Source organism: Suncus etruscus, chromosome 1 (assembly GCF_024139225.1).
Source record: "Suncus etruscus isolate mSunEtr1 chromosome 1, mSunEtr1.pri.cur, whole genome shotgun sequence".
Taxonomy (NCBI): Eukaryota; Metazoa; Chordata; class Mammalia; order Eulipotyphla; family Soricidae; genus Suncus; species Suncus etruscus.
In genome coordinates, this window is record NC_064848.1 from 113764174 (window position 1) to 113783890 (window position 19717).

Genomic DNA, 19717 nt, shown 5'->3' on the forward strand with positions numbered 1-19717 from the left:
GGCAGCCAAGCCCGGCTTCGCATCTGGGCTGGCATCTGCGCGGCCATCCGCAGCGCGGCCTTTCGGACGGGAAGCCTAGGTTTGGGAGGGGGTTCACCAACAGTGAGCATCAGCTAAGTTTCTTTGGTGTGCTCGCTTAGGCAGCACATATACTAAAATTGGAACGATGCAGAGAAGATTAGCATCGCCCCTGCGCAAGGATGACACGCAAATTCGTGAAGCGTTCCGTATTTAAAAAAGTTTCTTAGGTGTAGCGCTTGTAAGTGGTGGTTGTGGCCGGCCCTGGGGGGCTGCTGCCTGTGTCTGTAGTTTCTAGGATAGGCTGTGAAGGGAGGACTAGTCCCACCAAACGTCCAACATGGCACTCGTGGTCTCCCCCCCACCCCGGTTTCTATTTGAAGAGGATTGGCGTTTCTGTGTTTCTCCCTAAGTAAATTTCCTCTGCGTGGCTTCTCATCTGAGCCTCTTTATAGGTGCTAGTTTCTTCCTAGGGTGGTGGTATATGCCATTTGTTCTACCTGGAGACCAGAATAACATCTGAACCAGTGGTGTGGAATTCCTTGGTTAGTTGTTACAGGCCTCATTACTCAGTCTTTCCTCCAAATTTTAACACTTGGCAAGGGATTCCTCGCCTGAACTCCATACAGAACTGTGTGTGCACTTTGTAATGTACATGGAAAAATATTGACAACGGAATTCAGAGGCTCTATGGGCTAGCAAAGACCCATAGCAACAACCAGTCTCAAGTATTTGATGAGGCAAAACATCTCTGAAAGCAACTCTTATTAAGATCATTTAAGCTTATTTTCTGGGAGCTTGAAACACAATAAAATTGCTTTAACCAAAATTTGAGTGTTTTTTTGGGAGGAGTACATTTAAAAGACTACCCCCAGATATTAGATGTTTTTTCATTTCAAATAATGTGGTTCAAAAACTGTCACAAAAGGAACACCAATCACTATTTTAACCACTATTGCATACAAAGTTGTATTCTTTTTCTTTAATGATTTTTATTGTGACCAAAGTGTATTACAAATCTTTCACAGTAATATTTGAGGTACATAGTGGCATTGAACAAAGTTGTATTTCTTAAATACAAAAATCAGGTATTTACATCTTGTTTCCCTTTTGTTCCCAGTTATGGCTGAAATTTAGGATACTAATGTAAACATTTAAAAAATGTTCATCCTATCAACAAATGATAATTAGGACATAAATATACCAGTTTATGTTGAACCCACCATGCAGATAAACGTCATTTTAGATACTATCATTCCCCATGTAATTTTTTTTTTTTTTTGGTTTTTGGGCCACACCCGGCGGTGCTCAGGGGTTACTCCTGGCAGGCACAGGGGACTATATGGGACACCGGGATTCGAACCAACCACCTTTGGTCCTGGATCCGCTGCTTGCAAGGCAAAAGCCGTTGTGCTATCTCTTCGGGCCCTCCCCATGTAATTTTAACTCATTTGGTCAGAAGAAACTCCTACCACAATTAATAATCTATGGAAATAAATTTTTCTTATGCTCTGACATCCAATTAAAAATCATTTTTTAGGGGCCGGAGAGATAGCATGGAGGTAAGGCGTTTGCCTTTCATGCAGGAGGTCATCGGTTCGAATCCCGGCGCCCCATATGGTCCCCTGTGCCTGCCAGGAGCAATTTCTGAGCCTGGAGCCAGGAATAACCCCTGAGCACTGCCAAGTGTGACCCAAAAAAAAAAAAAAAAAAAAAAAAAATCATTTTTTAAATGTCAAATTACCCTTTAATCATGTAGCTTTCCTGTTTAACAGGATTAGGATAGGGACTATCAAGTCTCAGATATGATGTAATGCTGTTCTTCATGCAGCTCAAAATAGCAGTGTCCTCCCCCTCACTCTACCCCTGGAGGATGGTATTTTAAATTCATAGCTCCCTAAAAAAACAAAAACCCATATTCCTCATATAAACTTACAGTTGTTCATGTATTGCCCTATAATAAATATTTGCATTACTAAAAAGCTTGTTAAAATAGTTTCATTAGCTATCCCTACGCCCAATATTTGATATCTCATTCATAACTCAAAAGGGATGCTGGGATTTGAACCACCGTCCATCCTGGCAAGGCAAACGCCCTTACCACTGTGCTCTCTCTGGCCCCTTAATAGCTTTTCAAAATATAAAACTAATTTGATTTTGACATGATGGGTTTGTCAGGAATTTGGGGGGGGATTGAAATGAGATTGTTCATATACATGGTAAACACCATTAACCCATTTTTCTGGTCCTAAAAATCTGCTATTTTAAACAGGATATTCTGATGCATGCTGATCCAAGACCTATATTTAAGAATTACTAGTTTTCACAATCCAGAAAAGCCCTCTTCACTCTTATGCTTGCTGCACAATACTATTCACAATAAAATAGTGGGAAGTGAGGTTAGGGTAGAGAAGAGACCACTATAACAATGATATTTGTAAATGATCATGCTGGACAAGAATTGGGGGTTGAAACGAAATAAAGTGATATGCATGATACCCCTTCAGTAACAATATTGTAAACTACAGTTGTTAAAAGGAAACAAAGAGCGAGAGCATAGCAGGTAGGATGTTTGCCTTGCACATAGTCTCCCTGGGTTTGATCCCTAGCATTCTATATGGTCCTGAGTCCACTAGGAATAACTGGTACATTCCCAAAAGCATTACCAGGTGTGGCCCAAATATCAACAAAACACATACCAGAACCCCAAAACCACAAACTTTTTTTTTTTGGTTTTTGGGCCACACCCAGTGAAGCTCAGGTATTACTCCTGGCTATGCGCTCAGAAATAGTCCCTGGCATGGGGGACCATATGGGACGCTGGGGGAATAGAACCGCAGTCCGTCCTAGGCTAGTGCGCACAATACGCCCTGTGCCACTGCTCTGGCTATAAAACAAAAAAGAACATTTTTTTAGCTTTTGGGCTACACCGGTGATGCCCAGGGGTTACTCATGACTATGCTCTCAGAAATCGTTCCTGGCTTGGGGAACCATATGGGACGGTGGGGGATCGAACTGCGGTCCGTCCTAAGCTAGTGAACGAAAGGCAGGCGCCTTATGCCCTGTGCCACCGCTCCAGCCCCCAAACTGAAACTTTTAAGCCACACCTGGTAGTGTTTAGTAGTGACAACATCTGGTGTGGGTTGGTGATGGAATTTGAACCAGGTTGGTTAGCCTCGAGTACAGCTTATGTGGCCCAATGCCCCAAAAAGAAATCGTTTGTGGCAATTCCAAGCTTCCAGTAACAGTTGGAGTAGTCTTTGCATATGTAATTCATTCTTATAAAACACTCTAAAACAAAGTAGTATAGCTTTATGCATTTTAGTAAAATGCCCTTTTCCATAACTCTGTAATGTGTGACTCAAAACATTGTTTTTTGTGTTTTTTTTTTTTTTTTGGTTTTTGGGCCACACCCAGCGTTGCTCAGGGGTTACTCCTGGCTGTCTGCCCAGAAATAGCTCCTGGCAGGCACGGGGGAGCATATGGGACACCAGGATTCGAACCAACCACCTTTGGTCCTGGATTGGCTGCTTGCAAGGCAAACACTGCTGTGCTATCTCTCCGGGCCCTTTTTTTGCTTTTTGGCCACACCTGTTGACGCTCAGGGGTTACTCCTGGCTGTGCGCTCAGAAATTGTTCCTGGCTTGGGGGGGATCATATGGGACACCAGGGGATCGAACTGGGTCCATCCTAGGTTAGTGCTTGCAAGGCAGACGCCTTACCACTAGCGCCATTGCTCCGGCCCCTCAAAACATTTTAACATTTACTACTTTAGAAAAACGCAGGGTTCTTGATCATATTAAGCTCAGTGGTTGATTCTTCAGGAAACTTATTTTAGGGAACTCAAGGTGTTGAGGTCAGGAACGCAGTTTAATATCCTTCCCAGATAATTACAGTGCTCTAACTTGTTTGGAAACCACTGACTTGAACGTTTTTAACATGACCCTTTTTTTTGGGGGGGGGGCCCACACCTGGCGGTGCTCAGGGGTTACTCCTGTCTGCTCAGAAATAGCTCCTGGGTGGCACGGGGGACCATATGGGACACCGGGATTTGAACCAACCACCTTTGGTCCTGAATCGGCTGCTTGCAAGGCAAATGCCGCTGTGCTATCTCTCCGGGCCCAACATGACCCTTTTATAGAAGTATTCTAAGTGTAATTTTCAAGGGATTTGGCAAATCATGACCTAGAACTTGGGCATAGAACTTGCCTTAAACAGGAAATTGTTAAAAATTGATGACTTGGGGCTGGGTGGTGGCGCTAAAGGTAAGGTGCCTGCCTTGCCTGCGCTAGCCTTGGACGGACCGCGGTTCGATCCCCCGGTGTCCCATATGGTCCCCCAAGCCAGGAGCAACTTCTGAGCACATAGCCAGGAGTAACCCCTGAGCGTTACTGGGTGTGGCCCAAAAACCAAAAAAAAAAAATAAATAAAATTGATGACTTGCATTGAGATAGCTTAAATGACTAAAACATATGCTTTGCAGGCAAGAAGATGGCACCTGATCTCTGACACCAAAAGGCACCTGAAATAATGCACTGGGACTAGACCTTTAGTCCCTGAAGACCACACCCCCTACCAGTTTACTACTAGTATCTACCCCGATGATGAAATGTATTATATTTTCTACCAGTTATGTAATGCCTTCAACTATTACCTTGTAAAAGATGTTTGTTTGTACCTGTGTAACAACTTAAGAACTGTAAATTTAGTGCCAAATCTTCCCAAAGAATATCAAGTTGCTTGCAGACTTCAGTAGATTAATAACGTGTCCAATTTTACAAAAATATGTACTTCAGGGCCAGAAAGATAGCACAGAGGTAGGGCGTTTGCCTTGCATGCAGAAGGATGGTGGTTCGAATCCTGGCACCCCATATGGCTCCCCCACCCTGAGCCTGCCAGGAGCGATTTCTGAGTGTAAAGCCAAGAGTAAGCTCTGAGCGCTGCTGGGTGCGACCCCCCCCCCCCAAATGTACTTAAGAGTTAATCTGGGGCCGGAGAGATGGCATGGAGGTAAGGCATTTACTTTGGATGCAGAAGGACCATGGTTCAGATCCCGGCATCCTATATGTTCCCCCGAGCTTGCCAGGAGTGATTTCTGAGTGTAGAGCCAGAAGTAAACCCTGAGAGCTGCTGGGTGTGACCTAAAACCAAAAAAAAAAAAAAAAAAAGTTAAATCTGTTATTGGTTTTACACCAATCATAATGGAAACGAAATAATTTTCTGTGAGAAGATAAACCTTAAACAATGCCACTGGTAAATATACTGCCTTAGTTACTAGGGTTATTGCAAATAAGTATTATGGAGTAAATCCTGGTAACCCCTCCCCATTATAACCAAAACTAGAAGAAGGAATCTTTTGATTCTTCCAACATAATTTAACTTTTACCTTTTTCTTTATTTTTTTTTTTTTTGGCAGGATCTGGGAGGGGGGTGGGGGCATTTGGGGTTGCACCACTACAAGCTAAGAATCACTGGATGTAGCTCCAAGCACTCCTGAGCAATGCTCGAGACTGCTTTCCCCAATCCAACCCAAACTTAAAAGTTCAATTTCCTAAATCCATTCTCCATATTCTCTTATCACAAATACAGTCAGTATCTTTGAAAAATTTGGTTTTTGGTAATACCTGTCTTTTGTGAAGTGTCCATTTGTAAGGTTACAAAAATAAAAATCATTTTGCTTTCTTGCCTTTTGGAGTAATGAAACTCTGTGGCACTCAGAGATCACCCTTGTGGAGATGTGGATCAAATCCAGTCTTCTAGCATTGAAACTGTGCTCAGCCCATAAAGCTACCTTTTTGATTTCTAGGAAAGCAATGTGAGAAAAGTTCACAAATCTATACAATTTTATTTTTGCTATTTGCAGCAATACTTTGAAATAATCTTAACGGCAGTTTTAAGAACTTATCCTAAATAGGTTTATCTACAGTACTTATGTCTATTTCTAAGGTTGACTTGTCACAAATGAAGTAAGTGACTATCAAATTTAAAGTGAATTTTGAATTATTCACTACAGCAAAATGAGAACATGACACTTTATTGATTGGGGGGGGGAAGGGCTGGACCACACCTGGTGGCGCTTAGGGAATACTCCTGGCAGGCTTGGGAGACATATGGGATGCTAAAGGATTTAAGCTGCAAGGCAAATACCCTACCCTCTGTGCTATCGATTGGCCCTCCTGACACATTTTTTTTTTTTGGTTTTTGGGCCACACCCGGTGACGCTCAGGGGTTACTCCTGGCTATGCGCTCAGAAGTCCCTCCTGGCTTGGGGGACCATATGGGACACCGGGGGATCGAACCGCGGTCCGTCCAAGGCTAGCGCAGGCAAGGCAGGCACCTTACCTCTAGCGCCACCGCCCGGCCCCTGACACTTTATTTTTTAAAAGAAAGACCTTAGGGGGGGCGGGGTGGTAGTATAATGGATAGGGAATTTACCTTGCGTTCAGTACCCCCACACTGTCCCTGAGCCCTGTCAGGAGTAAGCCCTGAGCATTACCAGGTATGGCGCCCACACACCTTTTGAGTTTTGTTACAGTCCCAAACACACAACCACACCCTTTTTTGGGTCACACCCAGTGATACTCAGGTGTTTCTCCTGGCTCTGCACTCAGGAATTACTACTGGCAGTACTTGAGGACCACCTGGGATGTCAGGGATCAAACCTGCATGCAAGGCAGATAAGATACCTTCCTTACCCATTGTATTACTGCTCCAGCCCACACTCCTCCCTGTTAATTGTTAGGACTTAGAACATGATTTATCAGTACAGTACTGCCTTGTTTGTGAGGTCCTCAGGTTAGATACCTGCCACAGACAAAACAAACACATCATACAATCTTAATACACACAAACACACACACACAACCATTTACTGTGAGAGGATGGTGGCACTCACTTGATAGTGCCAGGGATCAAACCCAGGGTTTGTGCATGGCAAGACATGTGCCATACCACTTAAGCTGATGTTGACCACTAATGCTTTAAAACTAAATGTTGGAATTAGTGTTGTTACTTAGCTGACACTGATAGTTTATTTCCTATTAAACAAAACCCTGAGTTGAATTATTTTGTTTTGCTGATTTATATCCATCCTAGAGTACTATGCTCTATAAATTGTCCTCAATTTATGTTAGTTTATCTTTAAACATTGACACTCCTGTATTTCAGAATAGCTTCCCCAACATTTTTGGGGTATTTTTGCCACATCCAGAGGCACTCATGGGGCCCAGAGAGATAGCACAGTGGCGTTTGCCTTGCAAGCAGCCGATCCAGGACCAAAGGTGGTTGGTCCCCCGTGCCTGCCAGGAGCTATTTCTGAGCAGACAGCCAGGAGTAACCCCTGAGCAACGCCGGGTGTGGCCCAAATAACAAAAACAAAACACACACACACACACACACACACACACACACACACAGAGGCACTCATGGCAGGTTTAGATGACCAAATGAGCTATGGGGATCAAACTTGGGTCTACTAAGTGCAAGGCAAACTCCCTAACCATTGTGAAATAGTTCTGGGCCCCAACTTTTTTTTTTCCTTTGAGGGGGTAGAGTTTGGGTCATACCCAACAGTATTCAGGGATTACTCCTGGCAGAACTCAGGGAACCTATATGGATGCAAACCCGGACTGCTGCAAGAAAGGCAAGCACCATACCTGTGAATTCTTTCTCCTGTCCTAGCCTTACCTTTTCATTATTTATTTTATTTTATTTTTTTGTTTGTTTTGTTTTTGGGTCACACCCTGCAGCGCTCAAGGGTTACTCCTGGCTCTGTGCTCAGAAATCGCTCCTGGCAGGCCCAGGGGACCATACAGGATGCAGGGATTCGAATCACCATCCTTCTGCATGCAAGGCAAACCCTACTTCCATGCTATCTCTCCGGCCCCAGTCTTTCCTATCTTAAAACATGTTACAAAGGCACCATGAGAAGACCTAGAGGATGAGAAGTTCTTGATTCAGAATGAACAAATCCAACCTACCTGTTGGGAAAAATCTACTTGTTGACTACTACTAATATAAGGGAGTTAGCCATATTCCTTGACAAAGACTATTTATTTATTATGGTTAATAATTACCCAGTTCTCGGGCCCGGAGAGATGGCACAGCGGCATTTGCCTTGCAAGCAGCCGATCCAGGACCAAAGGTGGTTGGTTAGAATCCCGGTGTCCCTATGGTCCCCCTGCCTGCCAGGAGCTATTTCTGAGCAGACAGCCAGGAGTAACCCCTGAGCACCGCCGGGTGTGATCCAAAAAACCAAAAACAAAACAAAACAAAACAAAAACCCAGTTCTCGGGGGGGGGGGGGGGGGGGGGGCGGCGGCGTGGTGGCGCTAGAGGTGTCTGCCTTGCCAGTGCTAGCCTAGGACGGACTGCGGTTCGATCCCCCGGCGTCCCATATGGTCCCCCAAGCCAGGAGTGACCCCTGAGCGTCAAACGGGTGTGCCCGCCCCCCCCCCCCCCCAAATTACTCAGTTCTCTAAAGCACCTTTTATCCAAGTAGCTCAAAGCCTTCTTGGGACACACAGTACTAAGAACAAACAAGGAAGTAAAAGTTTACCATTGATATGTAGTCAAAAGCATGAATTAATTCTAACGAATTTCAGATGCGTAACTTTTAGTCCAAATGAATTGATGTTAAAAACTCTCCCTATTCCCGGCATCCCATATAGTCCCTGAGCCTGCTAGGAGTAATCTGAGTGCCACTGGATATGCCCCCCCCCCCAAAAAAAACAAAAACAAAACTCAAAAAGACCTCTCCTTATTCCCTTATGTAAAGGAAGCCAAATACCCAATATTAACATTCATTTATATATCTGAGAGTATGAAGTTTGGAAGTTTTCTGGTCTACCTGTAATGGCTGAATGTATATCAAATTCTATGACTGATAGTTTATCCCTTTCATTGAGAATTCCTATTTAAAATTCTATATATGAAAGCATAACTCTTATCTCCAAGCTCCACTCCATTATTTTGCTTTGATCTTTTTGATAAAATCAAATTCTAATACATTTTCAAATTAGTTTTTTTCTTCTTCAAATTAGTTGTTTTAAAAATGTGTTGCTGGTACTGGAATAATTGCACAGTGGGTAAGGCATTTGTCTTGCATGAATCTACAGGGTTCAAGGCCAGGCATCCCCATATGAACTCTCTCACACTCCTGCAAGCATGCCAGGAGCAATTCTGAGTGCCACTGGTTAGAAACAAAAAAATGCAGCAAGGAAAATTTTTATTTACAAATAAAATCTACTCTAGGGAACATGTTTTATGGAGAAGGGGAGAATGCATGATCACAAGGGAGGGCTAGTCAAGGTATATGTGTGTAGCGAACCCAGCAGTTGCATCTGCTCCACAAGAACTTTGACCGAGCACCTGTACATACAATTTAATTCTACATCAAACGTTTAATCTTTAAAAATTTTATACTTTGACCAAGGGCCTTAATTGCCTTAAACCACTCAGACTTTAGTCCTTAACCTTGATTAAGTTTGATAATCCACATTTACTGATAGAAAAAATATAGATGAGAAAAAGTTGTATATCACAAATATTAAAATCTCAAGATTTTATATTTTTGGTGTGTGTGTGTGTGTGTGGATTGTGCAGTACCCAGTGATGCTTAGGGTCATCTCTTGGCTCTGTACTTAAGGATTGTAAGAGATGTTAGAGATTGAGTCTGGATCAGCTGCAAGCAAGAAAAACATTTTACCCCATACACTAGTTTCTCTAGCCCCACTCAACATTCTTCTTTCTGGGTTATACTTGACAGTGCTCAGGAGACCATATGCTGTGCTGGGGATCAAACACAAGTGAGTGGTGTGCAAGTCAATTGCCCTACTTGCTGTAATATATCTCCAGCCCCAGATCATTTTTTTTTTTTTTTTTTGGTTTTTGGGCCACACCTGGCGATGCTCAGGGGTTACTCCTGGCTGTCTGCTCAGAAATAGCTCCTGGCAGGCACGGGGGACCATATGGAACACCGGGATTCGAACCAACCACCTTAGGACCTGGATCGGCTGCTTGCAAGGAAAACACCGCTTTGCTATCTCTCCGGGCTCAGCCCCAGATCATTTTAATTTATGACATAACCTATGCTACTTTCAGTGTTTTTTGTTTTTTTTTTTTATCGTTTTATTATTGTTTTTGGGCCAAACCCTACAGTGTATAGGTGTTATTTCTGGCTCTGGTTCAAAAATTGCTCCTAATAAGCTCAGGGGACAATATGGGATATTGTGAATAGAACCCAAGTCAGCCATATGCAAGGCAAGTGTCCTACCCCCTGTGCTATTATTGTCCCCCCTTACTTTTTGTTTTTATGTTCAAAAAGGCTACTTATATGTCAGTTATGAATTAGGAAGTAATCCATATCGAAGTGCAGTTGAAAGTCAGTTAAGAAGACAGTTTAAGGGACCAGAGCGATAGCATGGCAGTAGGGCTTTTGCTTTGAACATGGACAATCTAGGATGGACCTGGTTCGATCCCCGCGTCCCATATGGTCCCGGGCCAGGAAAGACTTCTGAGTGCAGAGCCAGGAACAACCCCTGAGGCGTCACAAGGTGGCCCAAAAAGGAAAAAAAAAAGTTTAAGCAAATTCTCAATTAGGGTCAGAGCTTGTGTACCATGGGTAAAGCTCTTGACTTTCAAGAAGCTGATACCAGGTTCAATTCCTGGTATTCCATATGGCCCTCTTCGACCAAGAATGATCCCTCAGCACAGAGCCAGGAGTAAGCACAGGACAGCTGGGTATAGAACCCAAAGTAAAACAAAGAATTCAATTTAGTTATGTTTACTATGGGTATTTTTTTGGGGGGGAGGGGCATAGGGTGTCTTTTGCTGTGTTGGGGACTGAATCCAAGGCACACACAGGCAACTGCTCTACAATGAATTTATAATCTCCTTGCACACCCCCTGGCTATTTTTACAGGGGTTGAGGACTTCACTCAGAAATTGCTCCTGGCAAGCTCGGGAGACCATATGGGATACCGGAATGCGAACCAATGACCTTTTGCATGAAAGGCAACCGCCTTACCTCCATGCTTTCTCTCCAGCCTCGAAAAATTAAAGTTTGATTTGTAATTTTATAAGTTTGGTTGAAGTAAAAACAAATCTGTATCACTTTTCTTGGGGGGGGGTTTGGGTTACACTCGGTGATTCTCAGAAATCGCTACTGGCTTGGGAACCATTTCTATGTATTGTAGATTATAAACTGTAAAATTAACATGCAGAAGGAACTATAGTTAAGTGGTGAAGTCTTTAAAGTATGTGAGTGGGAGAATGGAATGGCTATAAAAATGGGAACCAGGATGGCGAAGCATTTGCCTTGAAAACAGCCTACTGAGGTTCTGATCTGGGCACCTCCACCTCCTATCACTGAGCTCTACCAGGAGTGATCCTTGAACACAGAGCCAAGAGTAAGCCCTACTATGGGATGGGGCCCCCAAATCAAAACTTTTTTTTGTTTGTTTGTTTTTTTGGGCCACACCCGGCGATGCTCAGGGGTTACTCCTGGCTGTCTGCTCAGAAATAGTTCCTGGCAGGCACGGGGGACCATATGGGACACCGGGATTCGAGCCAACCACCTTTGGTCCTGGATCGGCTGCTTGCAAGGCAATCGCCTCTGTGCTATCTCTCCGGGCCCAAAACAAATTCTTAAAAGGAACCAAAATTAGGTGCCAAACACAAAGGTACTGCAAACAATAATGTCATTAAATGATGGGCTCATCATTCTTTTGCTCAAAGGGCAAAAGAATCTAAAATTTGAGTATACCAAGGGAAATAATATTCTTGAACTTTCTCAATTCCATTTTTTGTTTTGTTTTTGGGTCACACCCGCGCTTAGGGTTTACTCCTGGCTCTACGGTCAGAAATTGCTCCTGGCAGGCTCGGGGACCATATGGGATGCTAGGATTCGAACCACTGTCCTTTTGCATGCAATGCAAACGCCCTACCTCCATGATATCTCTCTGGCCCCTAGTCTTTTCTATCACTCAAAATTAATGTCTGTAATAGGAAGGCAAAGACAATAATACAAGTTCAGCTGACATTAATTATAAAAGTTTATTTTCTGGGGCCTGCGAGATGGCGCTAGAGGTAAGGTGTCTGCCTTGTAAGCGGTAGCCAAGGAAAGATTGCGACCTCGGTTTGATCCCCCAGCGTCCCATATGGTCCCAAGCCAGGGGCAATTTCTGAGCGCTTAGCTAGGAGTAACCCTTGAGCATCAAATGGGTGTGGCCTGAACCGCCCCCACCAAAAGTTTATTTTATTATTATTTTTTTTTTTTAGCTGTTTCTGTCCTTTAGCTATAGTCCTTGAAATCTTAATTTGGGGGCTTAGGCATTTTATTTAAAAAAAAAAAACCCAACAATTTAAAAACATTAAGTAGAGGAATAGAATGGTTCAAAAGGTTGGAACACATGCTTCACAAACTGGTCCCATGTTAAATTCCCTACAATCACAAGATCCCTTGAAAGAAAAAGGAGGGGGGGGGCTCAAAATGGTCCCTAAATACCATTGCGTGGACCCTAAACAAATCAACTATTAAACCAGAATTTTATTTTCATTCAGGAAGTTTTTTTGTTTTGTTTGGGCCACACCCGGCGTGCTCATGGGTTACTTCTGGCTGTCTGCTCAGAAATAGCTCCTGGCAGCCACTGGGGACCATATGGGACACCGGGATTTGAACCAACCACCTTAGGTCCTGGATTGGCTGCTTGCAAGGCAAACACCGCTGTGTTATTTTCTCTGGGCCCTTCATTCAGGAATTTTAGATTAGACAGTCTTTAAAAAACAGGGCAATTATCTTTTTTTTTTTAGTTTTGACTTTTTTTCCCCTTTGGTTTTTGGGCCACACCTGGTAAGGCTCAGGGGTTGCTCCTGGCTATGTGCTCAGAAATCACTCCTGGCTTGGGGGACCATATGGAACACTGGGTGACATCCTAGGTTAGTGCATGCAAACTCCCTACCACTTGCGCCACCACTCCAGCCCAGGACAATTGAAGTATCAGCAAGGTTTATAAAATGATGGGCAGGAAGTGGAAATAAAGATACTTCAAAAGCACTAAATCAAATCTTGTTATTTAGGGTTGGATCAACCGCAGCCAGTAGGGCGTTTCCCATGCTCATGGCAGACCTGGGTTCAATCCCTGGCATCCCATATGGTCCCCCAAGCTTGCCAGAGGTCATGTCATAACACTTGCCACGTGTGATTTTTCCCTTCCCTTCCCTTCCCCCTCCCTCCCTCCCTCCCTCCCTTCCTCCTTCCTTCCTTTTTCGGTTTTTGGGCCATACCCGCAGTGCTCAGGGGTTATTCCAGGCTTTGCACTCAGAAATCACTTCTGGCAGGCCCAGGGGACCGTGCGGGATGCTCGCGATTGAATCCTGGTCTGTCCCAGGTTGGCTGCATGCAAGGCAAACACCCTACTGCTGTGCTATTTTGCCAGCTCCCTCCAGGTGTGATTTCTGAGAGCAGAACCAGAAATAACCTGATCGGTGCTGGGTTAGGCCCCCAAATACAAAACAAATTAAAACATCCAACTTTTTTTTTTGGCGGGGGCAGAAAGGGGGAAACAGAAGACTGCTTCTGCTACGTTTAAGGGTTACTTATTCCTGGTATCTCAAGGGATCATATTGGTGTTGGAGAGTGAACTCAAGTCCGCTGCATGTAAGAGTCCTATTTACTGTATGTACTATTATTCCAGCCCTCTTTACTATATATATATATATATATATATTTTTTTTTTTTGGGTCACACCTGCGGTGCTCGGGGTACTATAAGGAGATTGACCTCAGGTTGAAAGTCAGTCACATGTAAGGCAATTGTCCTACTGCTGCACTATATCACTGAGTCCCCTTTATTATGTATTTTAGAAATGGAAAAATACTGGATGAAAATAGTCAAAATACATAATGGGATATTTGCCCAGGCAAAACATTTTAAAAAGTCATGTACAGAATTTTACATATATAAAAATATTAAAAGTCACAATCATCATGCTATTTTCTTTTAATTAAATCCACTAACTGGGCGTTATTATATAACGTGTCACTTCTGCTTTCTAATGGGTGTGCCCCAGTCTATAATTAGAGATGAATAATCAGACTTCTGAAATATATAATGCATCATGGTGAGAATAAGAGTCACCTGGGGTGGAAAGAATTTTAACCAACTGACAATATGATTATTTTGAAATAAAAATCACAACTTGAAAAAAAAAAAACCACAACTTGATTATAGTAACTTAATACAGCTAAACAAAATTTAGTTTAATATAATCACAAAAAGGGAGTATATCCATGCTACTATGTCATCACTATTTAATTGCTATGATTTCTATGCATATGTTGCCACAAAACCCATTTTCATGGGCATAATGAATTTATGATGTATAAACATGAACATAAAAGTCAAATCTGACATTTAAAGTCTTTTTTTTTTTTTTTTGGTTTTTGGGCCACACCTGGCGATGCTCAGGGGTTACTCCTGGCTGTCTGCTCAGAAATAGCTCCTGGCAGGCACGGGGGACCATATAGACACAGAGATTCGAACCAAGCACCTTTGGTCCTGGATCGGCTGCTTGCAAGGCAAACGCCACTGTGCTATCTCTCCGGGCCCGACATTTAAAGTCTTAAAGCTCTTCTGAGGAGGGACGACTAGAATTAAAGTTCAGATATATTTATTTTCTTGGGGTGGTTAGAACATGTTTTTTTTTTTTTTTTTGGTTTTTGGGCCACACCCGGCGTTGCTCAGGGGTTACTCCTGGCTCTCTGCTCAGAAATAGCTCCTGGCAGGCATGGGGGACCATATGGGACACCGGGATTGGAACCAACCACTTTTGGTCCTGGATCAGCTGCTTGCAAGGCAAACACCGCTGTGCTATCTCTCCGGGCCCAGAACATACTTTTTGACTCTGTACTCTAGGGCTTGGGTTCAGGGTGTTTATAATTACACTTGTTTGGCGATATGCAGGGCAAACATCCTACCACTGTGATCTCCCCTGCCTAAGATGTAGTTCTTGATGCAGTAGAAAAATTTATTAAAAGTTCTGGCTTTTGGGACCGGAGAGGTAGCATGGAGGTAAAGCGTTTGCCTTGCATGTATAAGGACGGTGGTTCGAATCCCCGCATCCCATATGGTCCCCAAGCCTGCGAGGAGCGATTTCTGAGCATAGAGCCAGGAGTAACACCCCCCCCCCCCCCCCCCCCCCCCCCCCCCCCCCCCCCCCCCCCCCCCCCCTCCCCCCCCTCCCCCCCCCTCCCCCCCTCCCCCCCCCCCCCCCCCCCCCCCCCCCCCCCCCCCCCCGCCACCGGGTGTGACCTAAACAAACAAGAAGTTCTGGCTTTTGCAAAGACCGAAGGCTCCCAAACTTACCTGGCTTTTCAGGAAAAAAAAATATATATCAATCATCCCATCTGCCTTCTAGAACTGAACAAAAGTACACCTCAACTAAACCAATTCTAATGGATTGGACTGTTCTAAATCCTTCTTCGGTAAAGACAGGTCTCTTGTGCTACTTGCATTCTTTGCTTTTATTTTTGGGCTGCAATAAGTGATGCTCAGGTTACTCCTGTGGGCTTCGGGGACCATATTGGGTCGAATTGGATTGGCTGCATGCAAGGCAATTGCCCTATCCTCTCTGAACTCTCTCCAGCCCCCAACTACTTGGATTCTTTTTTTTTTTTTTTTTTTTTTTGGTTTTTGGGTCACACCCGGCAGTGCTCAGGGGTTACTCCTGGCTGTCTGCTCAGAAATAGCTCCTGGCAGGCACGGGGGACCATATGGAACACCGGGATTCGAACCAACCACCTTTGGTCCTGGATCGGCTGCTTGCAAGGCAAACGCCACTGTGCTATCTCTCCGGGCCCAACTACTTGGATTCTTAGCATAAAACTTTGCAAATAGGCACCAAGCTACATACTTTAGATATTTTACAGAGAATGAAACAGATGAAGTTAATCACTATGTGGGTAATGAGTGTATATGGAAAGAAGTCTGATGCTAAATACATCTCCATCTCTTAGTCCCTCTTTCTGCACAACCAGGAAGAAAAAAATGTGATAAGAAACCAAATACGGGGCCGGGAAGGTGGCGCTAGAGGTAAGGTGTCTGCCTTACAAGCGCTAGCCAAGGAACGGATCCCCCGGCATCCCATATGGTCCCCCCAAGCCAGAGGCGATTTCTGAGCACATAGCCAGGAGTAACCCCTGAGCGTCAAACAGGTATGGCCCAAAAACCAAAAAAAAAAAAAAAAAAAAGAAACCAAATACGGGCCAGAGAGATAGCACAGAGGCGTCTGCCTTGCAAGCAGCCGACCCAGGTGGTTGGTTTGAATCCCAGTGTCCCATATGGTCGTCCCCCCCCCCCCCCCCCCCCCGTGCCTGCAGGAGCTATTTCTGAGCAGACAGCCAGGAGTAACCCCTAAGCACTGCCGGGTGTGGCCCAAAAACCAAAAAAAAAAAAGAAACCAAATACATTTTTGGATTTTAGCCCTACCTAAAGTTGAGTTTTTTTAAAAAAAAATAGATTGAGGAACCAGGAAGGTGGCGCTAGAGGTAAGGTGTCTGCCTTGCAAGCACTAGCGTTTGATCCCCGGCGTCCCATATGGTCCCCCCAAGCCAGGAGTGATTTCTGAGCGCACAGCCAGGAGTAACCCCTGAGTGTCAAATGGGTGTACCCCCACACAAAAAAAAGATTGAAATCGGAGCCAGAGAGATAGCACAGCGGTAGGTCTTTTGCCTTGCAAGCGGCTGACCCAGGACCAGCATCCCATATGGTCCCCCATGACGGCCAGGAGCAATTTCTGAGCAGAGCCAGAAGTAACTCCTGAGAGCTGCCAGGTGTGGCCCCAAAACCAAAACAAAAAGAAAAAAAAGATTGAAATCTAATATATAATAGGAACTAAAAATTGTCTAGCTTTAGTTAGCAATATCTGGATTTCTAATCTACTGTGATTTTTTTCCCCTTGGGACTAATTCTTCAAAATAAAAGGGGTAATTAGAAATAATTTGAATTTCTGTTGAAAGGACTCTAGATTCTATTTTTGTTTGGGGGTTTTGGAGGGTCAGGAAACCATAGGCGGTACTGGAGATAGAATAAGGGCCAAGCACATGCAAGCTAAGTGCCTTAACTCTTACAATTTCAATCTCTTTTTCTTTTTTGGGGGGGGGGGGTTTGGGTCACACCTGGCAGCGCTCAGGAATTACTCCTGGCTTTATGCTCAGAAATCGGCCCTGGCAGGCACAGGGGACCATATAGAATGCCGGGATTCGAACCACAGTCCTTCTGCATGCAAGGCAAATGCTATCTCTCCCGCCCCCAATCTCTCTTCTATCTCTCCTCCTCCCCACCCACCTGAGGGCTCTAAATTTTGGAAGCTAATTTTTTGGTACCAAATCCAATCTACTTTTTCTTGACCCATTGCTCACAATGCATGTAAGTCTAGTTGAAACAGATTGCTTTTGTTTCAAATACATTTTCGTTATTCAAATTGTTGTAGTGCCCTTCCCTGTTCACTACTGAAAACTGTAAATATCTGCCTCCTTGTCAACTGAGGCTCCTGAATATATGCTCAGAGTGCACATCTACAAGGCTTTCTATTTATATGTGAACAGAAAACAGATTTGAGAAACAACACTGGCACGTGAATCTCCACATCCAAATTCTTACAAGACATTTAAAATAAATCAGAGCATTCTGTATCCAGTATCATACATACAAATAATTTGCTGTCATTTTTTTTTGTCTTTATTTTTAATTTTTGCCTCTCCTGGCTTTGCTCTCAGAAAATACTCCTGATAGGCTAAGGGAGACCACATGGGATGCTGAGGATAGAACCCAGGTTGGCTGCATGCAAGGTAAGCATCCTACCTACTGTACTATCACTCCTGCCCTTCCTGTCATTTTCCACCTATAAATTATGAAACACCCAGAAAGCAAACTACTAGAAGTAGAAAAAGATATTCAGAAATGAGTGTTATTATCAACAGTGTCAATGAGGCTGATAAGCAGAGGTCAGATGGATACAATATGCCACAGGGTGTTTAGGCTGATCCTCAAATCTCTGACAGACTTAAGGAAAAAGTGGCACCATTAATAATAATTAAAAAAAAATAAAGAGGGGACCAGAGAGATAGCCAAGCGGCAGGGCATTTGCCTTGCACACAGCATCCAGGACAGTGTTTTGAATCCTGGCATCCTGTATGGTCCCCAGAGCCTGCCAGGAGCGATTTCTGTGCATAGAGCCAGGAGTAACCCCTGAGCACCGCTGGTGAGACCCAAAAACAAAAACAAAACAAACAAAAAAGATAAGGTTTATTAGGGAAAAGGTGATTTTAAATTCAGATTGAAGCATTGGCAAGCCATACATTTATAAGCATAGATGATTTTGTCTTGGGTCCACACTTGGCAGTGCTTAGGAGATGCTCTTAGTACCAGGTAGTGTTTGGAATTGAATCCAGGGCCTCACACAAACTTTACCATTGACCCAAGTTCCTTTTTTTTTTTTTTTTGGCTTTTGGGCCACATCCAGTGATGCCCAGGAATTGTTCCTGGCTCTGCACTCAGAAATCGCTCCTGGCAGGCATGGGGGATTGTATGGGATGCCGGGGTTTGAACCACCTTCTGTTCGAATCGGCTGCATGCAAGGCAAACAACCCTACAATTGTGCCATCTCTCCCACAAATAATATTTCTATTCTGTGAAAATTGAATTTACAAAGGTAATTAAGTTTTATACTTAAACCACTGATCTGCATGCAAGGCAAATGCCTTACCTCCAGCTATCTCTCCTGCCCCATATGAACTCAATTCCTAAGGCACTGGCAGCATATATTTTGCAAAATTAATTTTCTAAAGGACTCTCCAGTTACTGATGTATCCTCTTCACTTCCATTTGCCCTTTAACTGGTTAAAGAGAAAGTACGGTTTGAATAAAGATTAACAGGCCATAAAATGAAAGTATGAGAATAAAGATAGTGAGTAGTCACTGAAGGTTTGTTGCACTGACGTGGTCAAACAAGTTGTGTTTATGAAAGGTGAAGAGAAACTTAAGTCTACATTATTATAATATGAATGCAAGAATACTGAATAGTTTTTTTGCTATCTTCAGATTTAAAATACAGGAATAAATTGTTACTTTAATTATACAGCCTTTCTCCAGGCAAATTTTTTTAATTCTAAGGATTAAAACTAACAGGAAGGCTGGGAAGATAAGCTTCTGTGCTGGAAAGCATGCTTTACATGCAGAAGCCCCAGGTTTAGTTCCCAGCACCACATGACTCCCCTGAGCATTTCTGGGTGTGGCTCAGCAACCAAAACCAACCAACCAACCACCCTAACAAAAGAACTGAACTGGAAGAACAAGTTCTTTACCTAACAACATTAATGCTTATCAGAAATACAAACAGGAACCAGGCTTAGGCACAATACACAGGGCTCAAATATGCAATGATAGGGACAAAAAGGTGACAGTTCATATTTTATGTAAATAGAGGTTTATTCCTACTTACGTAATTCTGTCCTAGCACATAGTAAAAAATCAAGGATTGAATTCCTGTTACCTTGTCTCTTCTGAAATTTTGGTGGTAGTAATAACCTGACTTAAGAGGTAAATAGGGATACTTTTCAATATCCTGAGTAGATCTATACAATTTTGCTTTCTAAGCGAGAATCTCAAAACTGACCTCAAGTATGTGAATAAGCAAAACTTC

General features: G+C 43.5%; 1 protein-coding gene and 1 non-coding gene across 2 annotated transcripts in view; both read left to right on the forward strand.

Moving 5' to 3' along the window:
- The window catches only part of LOC126022747 (small nuclear ribonucleoprotein E), a 417272-nt gene that overhangs the window by 192002 nt on the left and 205553 nt on the right, over nt 1-19717 (forward strand). The gene's annotated exons all lie outside the window — the stretch shown is intronic.
- On the forward strand, nt 129-235 carry LOC126026107 (U6 spliceosomal RNA). Its single transcript, XR_007501570.1, has one exon. It is a non-coding gene; the product is annotated as a U6 spliceosomal RNA (small nuclear RNA).